Source organism: Felis catus, assembly GCF_018350175.1.
Source record: "Felis catus isolate Fca126 chromosome X unlocalized genomic scaffold, F.catus_Fca126_mat1.0 chrX_random_Un_scaffold_70, whole genome shotgun sequence".
NCBI lineage: Eukaryota > Metazoa > Chordata > Mammalia > Carnivora > Felidae > Felis > Felis catus.
Window position 1 is genome coordinate 105,700 of NW_025408527.1, and position 15,708 is coordinate 121,407.

Here is a 15,708-nt window from a genome sequence, read left to right on the forward strand (position 1 = left end):
GGGTGCATATATGTTTTCAAATTAGCATTTTCTTTTTCTTTGGGTAAATACCCAGTAGAATTCTAGTTGGCAGACGAATGCACATATTCTCTTTTCTTCCATAGTAACTAGAGACCTTCTTTGAAAAGTAGCTGATATCAAGAAGTCACTTCCTCTAATACTGTTTGGCTCAACAATTGCACTATTACAAGCATGCACTTATGCAGTATCATGATTTAACATTTCAATTTATAGCAATCAAAGTATGCATCACCCTTTGTAGCAATCAGAGTAAGTATGGCTAAAATTATTCATGTCCAGGATTTTTTTTCTAATCCTTCAAAATGGGATATTTCAGAGACAGAGAGATTACTCTTTTGACTACAGTGGTTCACTTATCTTCAAGATTGAAATGTGTTTTGTTTTGGTGCGGGGGAGTGTTTCTGATTAATGTACAGATTGCTACCTGTGAACCTAAATGTTGACAATTAGGGTGGGGATGTCTTCTCTTCTCCTACAGCTTCTAATCAGTCACTCAGTTTGTGAACCTGATGAGGTGTTTGATGATACGATGTCTTGAAGACATTAAAATGAAAGTGTCTTGAAATTTGCACGCAGGAAGCACCAAACATGTCATGGAGGAAACGATGCAGTAACCATTAGAAGGATGGTTGCTGCATCGTTTGAGATTATATATATATATATATATATATATATATATATATATATATTCTTATTTGTCTTTCCTGGAGCAGGAGCTGTTTGCCTACTTATCTCAAAAATCAAATGGTACCCTAAAATTTTTGGCTGAAAATATTATTTTAATTTTTTTTAAATTTGAGAGAGAGAAAGAGAGGGAGAGAGAGATCAAGAGGGGCAGAGAGAGAGAGAGAGAGAGACAGAAGATCCGAAGTGGCCTCTACACTGACAGCAGCGAGCCCGATGTGGGGCTCGAACCCACGAACCATGAGATCATGACCCGAGCCAAAGTCAGATGCTCAACCAACTGAGCCACCCAGGTGCCCCCAAAATATTACATTTTAGAGTACTTCCTGTACATCATATTTGAACCTCGTTGGAGTTGTATGAAATAGGCAGCACATTTCACAATTACAGAAACTGAGTCACAAGAGGTAAAAGGCTAGGATGAAATGTTAAAGCTTGAAAGTCTCGGAACCCAGGTGGAAGTTCTGTGGCTTCGTTTTACAGCTGAAGAAACTGAGGAAAATGAGGGTAAGTGACTTACTGAAGGTCACTTAACAGTTATGTGTAGCCAGATTTCAATTCTACCAAACCATGTGATTCCAGAGCCTGTGTGTTTAACTATTAATCTGTAAGCAGAATCAATACTAATAAATGACGGTAAAGGTATTTGAAAGTTGGAGAATTATTAAGTAGCAAATATGTAATAATAGAAGTAAAATCTTAAGTGTTTGGGCCCAGTGAAGTTCTAGCTCCAGATTTAAAAAAAAAAAAATTCTCTTAACAAACACTAGAATATCCTTGTCGTTAAATTCTATTATTTAGTGTCCCAAGGAAAGGAACTTTAACTATAATACTCCAGCTAGATTTATTGCCAAGTGGTCTTCTAGTAAATATGATGTGAATATGATGGCATTGCTTAGCATATGCCCTTTATACCTGTCCTCCAACTTGTTTTCTTTCATATAGGTATTCTAATCAGTGGAAGTTGGTATTGAACAGCCTACACCTGTAGAACAGCCACTTTTTTTTGTTGTTCAGAATTGCGTTTTGCCAGTGTTGTGTTTAGGGACTGCTCGCAAATAATAGAGCTGGATAAACTACCTTAACTAATGAAATATACAAATCTTAGCCCAAAAGCCAGTAACTTGCTTAATGGGGAAACATTAACTAGAGACTCTACCACTAAAGTCAGAAACAAAAAGAGATGCCTAATATCTCATTACTATTTAACATTGTGGTGGAGCTATGTGCTGATGTAATTACACAAGAGACAGGAAATGCCCACACAAAATTAGAAAGAAATAATTAATGGAAAAAGTGCTATAAACAGTGGAAGATATTAGTAAAGTAACAGGCAATAAAACTAACATACAGAAACCAAAAGTTTTCGTATATAGAAGGATAACCAGCTAGAAAATAAGAAGGAAGATTCCATTAATAATGGCAAAAATGAAATGCCTAGGCATACATTTGACAAGAAATAACCAAAATATAAATAAGGAAAACTACAAAATCATTCTGAAAGACACAAGAATAGACTTGGGCAGATGGAAAGATATGCCAAGCTCTTGGATCAGAAGACTCGACATCATAAAGAGTCAGCTCTTCTGCAGTAAATTTGTAAGTTTAATACAATCACAATAAAAATTCCATGAGATTTTTTTTCTGAGGCTAGACAAGTTGGTGTGAATATAGATTTTGGGGAAACAAATGTGCACGCATAGACAGAAAAACTTTGAAAATGAAGAAAGACCAATGGGGGGAGCCACCTCTACAGATACTAAAACCTATTACAAATCTATATAACAGAATAGCATAGTATTCATGCCTGAATAGAACAATTAAGCAAAAGAGAACATGTATGAATAGACTCAAATGCACATGGAAATTTGCCATACGATAAATATGGCATATCAAATCAGTGGGGGATAATGGACTTTTAAAAATGTGTCATGGCGGGGAGGGGTGTTGTAACTGAATAGCGATATGGAAACAGACAAAATTGGATCTGTTCCTTACACTGTGTATCAGAATAAATTCTAAATGGGTCAGAGGTCCAGTTGTAGAAAATGAAACCATGCAAATATTACTTTACAACCTAGGATTCTCTTATGATTTAGAAGAGCTACTAACAATTGAGAAGAGGTCAAAAACATAATAGAAGAACACATTAAAATTGTGAATAAATAATTCACAGAAATGAGTATGAACTGGTTTTTAAATATATGAAAATGTTACTTACTCCTAGTAAGAAAAACATGTTCAGACCTTCCAATATCATAAAGGTTTTTTTTTTTTTTCCTGGAACTAGACCAGTTGGTTTTGCAGTCCATTTAAGGGGGGAAGATTAGTACAGATGGACAGGGAAATCTTAAAAAAAAAAAGAAAGTTTACCTATTTATTTTGAGAGGGGGTTCAGAGAGAGAAGGAGAGTGAGAATCCCAAGCAGGCTCCATGCCCAGCTCAGAGCCCAACTCCGGACTCGATCTCAGCACCGTGAGATCATGACCCAAGCCAAAATCAAGAGTCGGTCGCTCAACTGACTGAACCACTCAGGTGCCCTGACAGGAAAATCTTGAAAAGGAATAAATAGAAACAAGGGGAGCCATTCCTACAGAGATTATTCCTCATTTATCAGACTGGAAAAATAATTGTCAACATTGATCATTAGCTTTATAGCCTGCCAAGGCCTAGAAGCAATGATTCAGTTGCAGTGAGTAACTTAGAGTCTATTTTATGATCTTGAACACAAACAAGAGCTCCTTGGAGAAATAGCTGGTGCCAGATACGGGGTGGAATATAAATAATATAAGCCTGTAAAATCTTGGGAGGAAAAAATATATATATAAGCCTGGAACATCTTATAATATCCGAAAGTCAGGATGTGTGTTGAGGTTATGTCAAAAGGACACAGGAGGTGGGACACAGGGGTTCCTAATGGGCAAATGCAGAAATATGTGAGCATCAAAGGAATAATAAATGCAATGGTTTGAATCACAAATATATTGACACTCATGAGTTCATTATAATACTAAAAAAAAAAATCCACAAATGACCCTTGCTCACTCTAAGTGATTGGAGCTAGCTCAGTCACCATCCCATCACTCTGAAAGGGATAGAACAAAGCATTAATTCTAGCTTTCTTATATGAACCATAATTTTAGGAAAATCAAATATTTACAAAGTTATGCCTTATGGTATAATTCCAGACAGTAAATGCAACCAAAAAACCCATGAAGAGTGTGTGTGTGTGTGTGTGTGTGTGTGTGTGTGTGTGTTTGTGTGTGTGTGTGCATGTGTGTGTGGAGGGGGGAATCACCATTTTGCAACACCTAATGAATTAATGGATCTAGGCAATAACCCTCACTGGCTGCTAAATCCATGATGTGGAGGTTGCTATGTCTGATGAACATACACCATGATTTTCCTGGGACAAGTCCTGGTTTACATTGGTTGTTCTATCATCATTACTAATACTACACCTTACTTTACCCCCTCTACAAAATAGTCTCCATTTGGATGACATATGATCAACCTACTGATAGGGAACTTTGTAATGAACAAGGAGGGCTCAAAACACCTGGACCCGCTGGTCAATCTTAACATCACAATGAAAAAGAGACACAGAGACATTAAGTATCTCCTATTGGGCTGCAGATGCAATAGGAAGTACAAAGCACCATCTCTGACATATTTTTGCCATGGAGCCAAACCTGAATCTGATGATGAAGCCTCAAGTTCTGTCAGTTCAGGGTACATGCTAGTGACAGAAGAATATGTTGAGAAACACAGCAGGGGTGTGATCTGCCAGATCCAGGATTTCCAAAATTCAATGACACAATGACCTAGTCTCTTCCACAAAAAAAAAAAAAAAAAAAAAGATAAGATAAGATAAAGGAAAAGCAAGAGATGATATGTATTAAAGGAAATTTATAAAACATATTAAAGAAATGCAGTCTGGACATCCTGTTTGAATTCTGATGTAAACGAGCCCATGGTAAAAGGAAATTAATTGGAGAAATATGTTGACTAGGTATCAGATAACATTAATGAATTTGTTATTGTGTATATTGATAGTATTTTTATTTTGTAGTGTGGGTTATGAATAAAAACATACCTAGGATTTGCTTTAAAATAATTGAGTGGAGACAGGAGCAGTAGCAGAGTTGGAGAGCGTAATATATGTGAAACAGAATGAACTGTATTTTGATAATTGTTGAAACCGGGTGACGAACATGTGAAGACTGTTATACTGTTGTATCACTTAGGTGCATGTTTGACACGTTCTAGAAACACTCCTAGGGGCGCCTGGGTGACTCAGCTGGTTAAGCGTCTGACTTCAGCTCAGGTCACGATCTCACCGTTTGTGAGTGTGAGCTCCGTATTGGGTTCTGTGCTGACAGCTCAGAGCCTGGAGCCTGCTTCAGATTGTGTGTCTCCCTCTCTCTCTGCCCCTCCCCCTCCCCCTCTCTCTCTCTCTCTCTCTCTCTCTCTCTCTCAAAAATAATAAACATTAAAAAAAATTTAAAAACACTCCCAATACCCTTATTCGATATACTCAAAACCTCAGAAAACCTCTCAGGCCTTCCCTGATCTTTTTGGCCATATGATGTACTGGGGACCATATGGGCTTTGGAGCCAGACAAACTTAGACTCAAATACTGGGTGATCTGGAACATACTACTCAACACCAACTTTGGTGATCCTCAGTGCCTGGTTTTGTAAGATAAGGATGACTTACTCCATCCCTGTTGCATAATTTTTTATTTTAGTTGATACACAATGTTATATTAGTTTCAGATACACAACACAATGATTCAACTTCTCAATATGTTATGCTATACTCACTAGAAGTGCAGCCACCATCTGTCACCATACAGTGCTATTACAATATCATTGCTATATTGCCTATGCTGTGCCTTTTATTCCTGTGACTTATTGGTTCCATAACTAGAAGTCTGTATCTCCCATTCCTCTTCATCCATTTTGTCCATCTCTTCACCCCTTCCCCTCTGGCAACCATTAGTTTGTTTTCTGTATTTATGTGTCTGATTATGCTTTTTTAAAATTGTTTATTCATTTGTTTTGTTTTTTAGATTCTACATATGAGCAAAATCATATGATATTTGTCTTTCTCAGTCTCAGGTCACGTAGCATAATACCCTCCACATAGATCCATGTTGTTGCAAATGGCACAAACTCACCCTTTTTTATGGCTGTGTAATACTCTACTGTGTGTGTGTCTGTGTGTGTGTGTGTGTTCAAGCCCACGCATACATTCCACATCTTTCTTATCTATTTGTCTATCAATGGACACTTAGGTTCTTCCATATCTTGGCTATTGTAAATAATGTTTCAATGAACATAAGGGTGTACATATCTTTTCAAATTAGTGTTTTCATTGTCTTAAGGTAAATACACAGAAGTATAACTCCTGGATCATTCACTGGTTCTCCATGTAATTTTTTGAGGGACCTCTATACTGTTTTCCACAGTGGCTTCACCAGTTTGCATTCCCATCAACAGTACATGATGCCACTTGTCTCTTCACATCCTCACCAACAATTGTTACTTCTTGTATTTTTAATTTAATTTTTATTTTTTAAATGTTTATTTATTTTGCAAGAGAAAGTATGAGTGGAGGAGGGGCAGAAGAGAGGGAGAGAGAGAATCCCAAGCAGGCTCTGTGCTATCTGTGCAGAGCCTGACACAGGGCTTGATCTCATGAACCACGAGATCATGACCTGAGCTGAGCCAGACGTTTAACTGACTGAGCCACCCAGGAGCCCCATCTTGTATTTTTTATTTTAGCCATTCTGACAGGTGTAAGGTTGTATCTCATTGTGGGTTTGATTTGCATTTCATTGATGATTAGTGATGTTGGCCATCTTTTCATGTGTCTGTTGGCCACCTGCATATTATTAAATGATTTATTTTAATGAATTTGCTCCCATGATTCTGGGAGATGGTAAGTTGAAATCTGTAGGGCAAGCTGGCTAGTGAGAAATTCAGGGAAAAATTGACCATGCAGTCTTTTTTTTTTTTTAATTTTTTTTTCAACGTTTATTTATTTTTGGGACAGAGAGAGACAGAGCATGAACGGGCGAGGGGCAGAGAGAGAGGGAGACACAGAATCGGAAACAGGCTCCAGGCTCTGAGCCATCAGCCCAGAGCCCGACGCGGGGCTCGAACTCACGGACCGCGAGATCGTGACCTGGCTGAAGTCGGACGCTTAACCGACTGCGCCACCCAGGCGCCCCGACCATGCAGTCTTGAATCTTAAATATATATGGTAGCCTGGCCATCTAGAAACTGAAATGGGCGTTGATGTTGTAGTCATGAGGAAGAAACATATAGCACATGCTGGCAGTATGGAAACGCAGAGAAACTCCATGTTAAAGTCAGGCAGTATTCCTTCCTTCCTCAGAAACCTTACTTTTTGGCCTTACACATTCTTGAGGGTAATCTCCTTTAATTAAAGCCATACACAATCCATCACAGCAACATCTATATGAGTGTTTCACTTAACATCCAAGCACTATAGCAATCCTGTGTGGAATACAAAGATAGAAGATAAGGCATTCCTTACATCCTCAGATGGTAGTTTTTGAAGAAGCACTGGGGGCAAAGAAGATATAACTGTATCCAGAGTAAGTGTCCATTACAGTAAAAACAACACTGCCCCTTCCAATCTGAAAGTGTCCCAATGTAATCAACCTGCCACTAGGTTGATCACCTGGAAGATGGTGCCATATTAATGACTCAGTTTTGACCTCTGATGCTGGCAGATTGAACATCCAACAGTGCCCATAGCCAGGGGAGCCTTATGTTACTGTGTCCATGCATATCTTCCATCCCGTGACAATGACCACTATTTTGATGACCCCATTGAACAATGAAAAGGTTGGCAGGATAAAGAGGCTGACTGAGATCCACAGAATGGATCATCTTATCCACTTGATTCTTTTTTTTATTAAATATAATTTATTGTCAAGTTGGTTTCCATACAACACCCAGTGCTCATCCCAACAAGTGCCCTCCTCCCTGACCATCACCCACTTTCCCCTCTCCCCCACCACCCATCTATCCTTAGTTTGTTCTCAGTCCTTAAGAGTCTCTTATGGTTTGCCTCCCTCCCTCTCTGTAACTTTTTTCCCCCTTTCCCTCCCCCATGGTCCTCTGCTAAGTTTCTCAGGATCCACATATGAGTGAAAACATATGGTATCTGTCTTTTTCTGCCTGGCTTATTTCACTTAGCATAATACCCTCCAGTTCCATCCACATTGCTGCAAATGGCCAGATTTCATTCTTTTTCCCACTTGATTCTTAAAATCTTCCCTGATTCATGTCAGCCTTTAATGAGCATTCATATGGGACACAAATAATTTCATGGTTTTTGTCCATTGAGAGAGGTCTGTTGTTGGGGAAGTAGCCATTGTGTTACCTGCCACCTCTCTTTGGGATTGTCCAATTCTCTTGTGTGTGTGTGTGTGTGTGTGTGTGTGTGTGTGTGTGTATTCTATAGCTATTTTCTTTGTGGTTACCATGAGGATCACTTTGTTGTATTCCATCTAATGTGGGTAACATCAAAATGAAAACCATGTATCATTTTGCTGTATCTTCTTTTTAAACCTATCAGAAAGAAAAGAATAAAAAATGTGCTTTATTTTATGCATACACCAAAGATTTGTGCTTAGCAGCCACAGCACATATAAGATGGGGAAATTCTGTTGGAAATGTATAGCTATAAATGCTTACACTAAAAAAGGAGAATTATCTCAAATCGACAACCTAACTTTTCAACTTAAGGAACAAGAGAAAGAAGAAAAACTACACCCAGAGTCAGCAGAAGGAAAAGAGGAATAAAGAATTGAGTGTAAATTAAAAAAAAAATAAATTAAATAATAAAAAACAGAATAGAACAGAGAAAATAAAAATTAGAATAGAAAACTAGAGAAAATCAGTGAACCCAAAAGTTTGTTGTTTTTTTGAATAAAAAGGACAAAAGTTAGGACACCTGGGTGACTCAGTCGGTTAAGCGTCTGACTTTGGCTCAGGACGTGATCTCACGGTTCATGAGTTTGAGCCTCATATCAGGCTCTGTGCTGACAGCGCAGAGCCTGCTTGTGATTCTCTTTCTCTCCCTCTCTCTCATTTATTCTGCCCATAAGAATAATTTTTTAAAAAATAGAAAACAAGCGTTAATTGTTTGAATAAAGAATAAAAATGTATAGAGAAAATTAATGAAACCAAAAGTTGGTTATTTGGAAATATCAACAAAATTGACAAAGCTTTTTGCTAGTTGAACGAAGAAAGAGAGAAGACTCAAATTACTAAAATCGGATATGAAACTGGGGACATTACTTACTATCAATCCTACAGAAATAAAAATAATTATAAGAGAGTGCTATAAATAATAGTACACCAACACACTGGATAGCCTTGATAAAATGGACAAATTCTTAGAAACACAAAGCTTACCAAGACTAAATCATGAAGAAACATAAAATCAGAATAGACCTCTAAGGGGATTGAGTAAATAATGAAAAACCTCCCAACAGAGAAAAACCCTGGACCTGATATGGCTTCACTCATAAATTCTACCAAACATTTAAAGAACTAACCACTACTCTTTCTCAAACTCTTCCAAACACTGAAGAGGATAGAGTATTTCCTAACTCATTCCATGAGGTCAGTATGCCCTGAAACCAAATCCAGACTAGAAAATACAGGAGAAATATAGACCTTATGAACACGGAAGCAAAAATTCTCAATAAAATACTAGCTAACTGAATTCAACATGTTGAAAAAGGTTGTAAACCATGACCAAGTAGAATTTATTCTTGGAAAGCAAAGATGGTTCAACATATGAAAATATTGATCAATGTAATACACCACATCAAGAAAATGAAGAGGAAACACCCTCCCCCAACACACACATAGACATTCACCTCAATTGATGCAAAAAAAAAAAAAAAAGCATTTGACTAAATTCAACACCCTTTCACAATAAAGACATGCAATAAACTGGGAATAGAATGAAATTACCTCAGCATAATAAAAAAAAAGCATATTTGAAAAATTCACAGTGCAGTCAGTGGCAAAAGACTGAAAGTTTTTCATTTAATGCCAGGAGCAAGGAAAGGATTTCTGTTCTTGTCATTTCTATTGAACAGAATATTGGAAGATCTAGTTAGAGCAATTAGACAAGAAACAGAAATTAAAGACATCCTAAATGGCAAGGAAAAAGTAAAATTATCTCTATTTGCAGATGATATGATCTTAGAAGTACAAAATCCAAAATATTCCACACCAAAAAACCCCTGTTAGAAGTAATAAATGAATTCAGCAAAGTAGCATGATATAAAATCAACATGCAAAGAAAATAAATTGCATGCTTACGCACTAACAAAGAACAATCTAAAGAGGAAATTAAGGGAAAAAATAATTTACAATAGCATCAAAGAGAATAAAATACTTAGGCAGTAAGTTAACCAAGGAAGTGAAAGACCTGTATAATGAAAGCTACAGAATATTGCTAAAAGAAATTAAAGAAGATATAAATAAATGGAAAGACATTCCATGTTCATGGATTGGAATGCTTAATATTATTAGGATGGCAATACCACCCAAAGCAATCTACACATTTGATACAATCCTGATCAAAATCCCAATGATGATATTGCAGAAACAGAAATATCCATCCTAAAATTCTGATGGAATGTCAAGGGACCCTGGATGGCTAAAACAATCTTAAAAAAGAAGACAAAGCTTGAGGACTCATACTACCTGATTTCAAAACTTAGTACAAAGCTACAGTAATCAAAACAGTTTGGTACTGGCATAGACACATGTATGAAACAATGGATTAGAACAAAGAGCTCAGAAACAAACCCTCTCATGCATGATCAAATGATTTTTGAAAAGGGTTCCAAGACCATTCAATGCAGAAAGGTCAGTCTTTTTAAAAATGTTGTGGATAAAACTGGATATCCACGTGCAAAAGAATGAAGTTTGACTCTTGCCTAACACTACATACAAAAATTAACTCAAAATGGATTAAAAAAAAAAAAACCTAAACATAATATACAAATCATGAAAGTCCTAGAAGAAAAATAGGGCAAAGCTTCATGAAATTAGATTTTGCAGTGATTTTTTTTAGTGTGACACCAAAATCACAGGCAACAGAACTAAAAAATAGACAAATTTGACTTCATGAAAGTTAAAAACTTTTGTGCATCAAAGGACAGTATCAACAGTCAGAGTAGGGGCTTAGTGAGGTCAGGCGATCAATGGAGCTTTAGTGTAGGTCCATCTTGCAGTGGTCACAGTGGTTCCTCAAACTCATCCTGTGGTTATTTCCACAGTCCTGGAATGCATAATTTGAGTAGACATACAAAGCAACTGGTGGAACCCCCACATTCGCTCCCTGACCTGTGGAGTGAGAGGTACTACAGTGGGAAAGGCCAAGGGGAAGCCACCAGAATTGCCTCTACCTAGGAATATTGCTAAAAGAAACACTACTTCCGTGGAGGGATTGTAGAGATTAATGCCACTACCAAGGACTTGAAAGATGAAGGGGTGGTGATTCCCACCACAGCCCCTTTCAACTCAACTATTTGGCCCGTGCAGGAAACAATGGATCTTGGAGGATGACAGTGGATTATTGTAAAGTTTACTAATTACAGCTACTGTTGCGGATGTGGTTACATAGCTCCAACATATCCCCTGGTTCTTTGTATGCGGATATTGATCCATTATATTAATTTCTTGGGACTGCTATAACACTGTACCACAAACTGGGTGGTTTCAGTAAGATAAATTTATTGTCACATAGTTCTGGAGTCCAGAAATCTAAGATCAAGGTGTTGGTAGGATTGGTTCTTTCTGAAGACTGTGAGGGAAAATCTGTTCCATGACTCTCTCCTAGCTTCTGGTAGCTTCAGGCATTCCTTGGCTTCCAGATGGCCATCTTCCCGCTGTGTTTTCATATTGCTAGCCCTCTTTACTTGTCTGGATCTGCATCCAAATTGGGATATGGGATTAGAGCCCACCCTAAGGACCTTAACTTAATCATCTGCAAAAGTCCCTTTTGCCAAGTAGAGTCACATTCACAGGTACTGGAGGTTAAGACATCAACACCTTTTTAGAAGTCACAATTAGACCCAAAACATCTGGAAAATGCTTTTTCTTTGATACTATTAGTAAATACCACTAGAAACCATTTGCCAACATTACTCCTTCATTGTCCTACCCCAGGAGTATATCAGTTCTCCAGGCCTAAATCATAATTTAACCCACGGGAACCTTGACCACTTTTTCTTTACACAAGGCATCACATTGGTTCATTACATTGATGACATTATCCTGATTGGACCTGGTAAGCAAGAAGCAGCAACTACTCTAGACTGACTGGTAAGACAGTTGCGTGTCAGAGGGTAGGAAATAAATCTGACAAAAATTCAGGATCCTTCCACCTAAGTGCAATTCCAATAGGTCTAGTGGTATCAGGCATGTTGAGATATCCCTTCTAAGGTGAAGGATAAGTTGTTGCATCTGTCCCTTCCTACGGCCAGGAAAAGAGGCACAACACCTAGTGAGTCTTTTTGGATTTTGGAGGCAATGTATTCCTCCTTGGGGTGTATTATTTCAACCCATTTACCAAGTGTTCTAAAAACCTGCTAATTTTGAGTGGGACCCAGATTAAGAGAAGGCTCTGCAGCAGACCTAAGATGATGTGCACGCTTTGTCACTTGGGCCACATGATTCAGCAGCCCCAATGGATGTTTGAAGTGTCAGTGGCAGATAGGGATGGTGTTTGGAGTTGGAACCTTTGGCAGGCTCCTTTAGGTGAATCACAGCACAGGACCTTAGATTTCGGAGCAAAGCCCTGCTATCCTCTGCAGATAACTACTCTGCTTTTGCAAAACAGCTTTTGATTTCCTTCTGGGCTTTAGGAGAGACTGGATGCTTGAACATGGGCCACTATATTATCATGTGACCTCAGCCGCCCATCATAAATTGGGTGTTATCTGACTCACCAAGCCATAAAGTTGGGCATGGACATCATCAAATGGAAGTGGTATATATGTAACCACGCTTGAGCAGGCCCTGAAGGCACAAAGAAGTGAAAAGTGAAAAAGTGGCCATAATGCCCCTGGACCCCACTCCTGCTACACCGCTCCTCTCTCCAAGCCTGCACCTATGGCCTTATGAGTTCCCTATGATCAGTTGACAGAGGAAGAGAAGACTTGGGCCTGGTTTGCTGATGGTTCTGCACGATATGCAGGCACTACCCAGATGTGGACATCTACAACACTGCAGCACCTCTCTGGGACATTCCTGAAGGAAGATGGTGAAGATAAATCCTTCCAGTGGGCACAACTTAGGGGCAGCACACCTGGTTGTTCACATTTCTTGGAAGGAGAAATGGCTAGATGTGCGATTATACAACAATTCATGGGCTGTTGCCAATGGTTTGGCTGGATGGTCAAAGACTTGGAAGGAGCATGATTGGAAAATTGGTGGCAGGGAGGTCTGGGTACAAGGTATTGTGAATAGATATCTCTGAATGGGCAAAAGGCATAAAGACATTTATGTCCCATGTGAATGTTCACCAAAGTGTAACTTCAGCAGGGGAGGACTTTAATAATCAAATGGATAGGATGACCTGTTCTGTGGATACTAGTCAGCCTTTTCCTCAGCCACCCCATGTCATCGCCCAGTAGATGATGACCACAAAGTGGCCATGGTGGAAGGCATGGAAGTGATGCATGGGCTCACCAACATGGACTTCTATTCAGCAAGAATAACCTGGCTACAACCACTGCTAAGTGACCAATCTGCCAGCAACTGAGACCAACAACACTTAGCCCCCAGTATGATACCATTTCCAAGACTGGTCAGCATGGCAGCAGGATGATTATGTTGGGCTGCCTCCATCTTGGAAGGGGCAACGTTTTTTCTTGCTGGAATAGACACTCTGGATACACATTTTTCCTTCCCTGCATGCAATTATTCTCCCCCTCCCCCAGTTTTATACCTTTATTTGACAATAAGTGATTAATTCCCATCCACATCAACTGTCTGTAGATTTTTGAGAGTGGTGACAGGTACAAAGGTAACCAGTGTATAGAGCTTGTCTGGTGAATCTTCATCTTTGTTACGTTTCCTGGACAACCACACATGGATATGGTATGGAACATTCCTTATTCCTTTAGCCCAGACAGCTTTGTTCCCATCTCCTTCATGGCAAATTTCTGGGTCTCTTTGAGTGCCCAGTGGCACGCTTCTTGAAACCTACTCCACGGATGCACTTGTGAATGTTGATGGTGTGTTCTCTGGTCACTATCTCAATAATGGCAGAATGGACCTTATTCTTCTCACCATCCTCCTTTGCAGGAGCCGTTCTGCTGGGCCCAGGTTGGAAAGGAAGTGTATACAATTATTCTGACCAGACTACTATCCATGGACTTACAGGTGCCTTATCCACGATCATGGTATTCCACACAGCATTACTTCTGATCAAAGAACTCCCTTCATAGCAAAAGAAGCACAGCAATGGGCCCATGCTCATGGAATTCATTGGCATCACCATGTTTTCCACCTTCTTGAAGCAACTGACTTGATAGAATGGTAGAATGGCCTTTTTTTAAAAACGCTTATTTATTTTTGAGACAGAGAGAGACAGAGCATGAACGGGGGAGGGTCAGAGAGAGAGGGAGGCACAGAATCCAAAACAGGCTCCAGACTCTGATCTGTCAGCACAGAGCCCGACGTGGGGCTCAAACTCACGGACTGCGAGATCATGACCTGAGCTGAAGTCAGACGCTTAACCAACTGAGCCACGCAGGTGTCCCAAGATGGCAATACCTTCTAAGACTGGGTCAAGGCTCTGCAGAAGGCTGTATATACTCTGAATCAGTATCCAACATATGACCCTGTTCCTCCCATAGGCAGGGTCCAAGAATCAAAGGGACCCACTAGAAAAATGTTTGCTTCCTGCTCCCATAACATTGTGTTCTGCTGACCTAGAGGCCTTAGTCTCATAGGGATGAAGGTTTCCAGCAGAGGACACATTGAATTGGGAGTTAGGACTGCCACCCAGCCACATTGGGCTCCTCATGTCTCTGGGTCACCAGTCAAGGAAGGCAGTTACTGTACTGGCTGGAGTGACTGATCCTGATTATCAAAGACTGTTACTCAACAATGTAGGTAAGGAAGAGTGTGTCTGGATGTCTGGAATACAAGAGATCCCTCACAGTATCTCTTAGTACTACCACGGCCTGTGGTTTAGGTCAATGGAAAACCACAGCAACCCAATTCAGGCAGGACTATTAGCGGCCCAGACCTTCCGGTATGAGTTAGTCAAAGAACAATGACCAAATGTTTTTTGGTTTTTTTTTTTTTTTTTTTTTTTTTTGGCACAGAGGAAAGGGAAATGAAAGATGGTAGATATAAATACCGACAACCATTTGACCAGTTGCAGAAATGAGAACTGTAATTGTTATGAGTATTTCTTCTTTGTTATGAACATGTTTCTATGTAGGGGTGTGTGTGCATGTGTGTGTGTGTGTGTGTGTGTGTGTGTGTGCGTGTGCGTCCATATGTGTGTGTGTATACATTCATCAATAGATAGATAGAACAAATATAGTTTTCCTTTCCTCTGTTATCCCCATATCATGTTTCATAAGATGAATTGATTTTATTTCACAGTATTTACATTAAAAGATATCAAGTAGAAGAAGGAACATCACCCAAGGGCTTGCATCTCTACTGGTAAAAGGGTTAGTGTGTTTTGAGTTGTTTCACGTTATGTTGAAGTACGACTTTGTTATTGTCTTTACTTTGAGATTAGTAATAGTTTAAGGAGATTGTACAGATGTCAATATAAGAAGAGCAGGGCTGTGATGGTCAATTTCACACATCAACTTAGCTAGGCTATGGTGCTCAGTTGTGTAGTCAAACACTGGTCTAGGTATTTTGTAGCTATGATTAACATCTACAATTAGTTGACTTTAAGTA

At 39.2% G+C, this 15,708-nt stretch overlaps 1 pseudogene; it reads right to left on the reverse strand.

Moving 5' to 3' along the window:
- Positions 1 to 13,746: 13,746 nt before the first annotated feature.
- LOC123383680 lies at positions 13,747 to 14,093 on the reverse strand (annotated as a pseudogene).
- Positions 14,094 to 15,708: the final 1,615 nt, after the last annotated feature.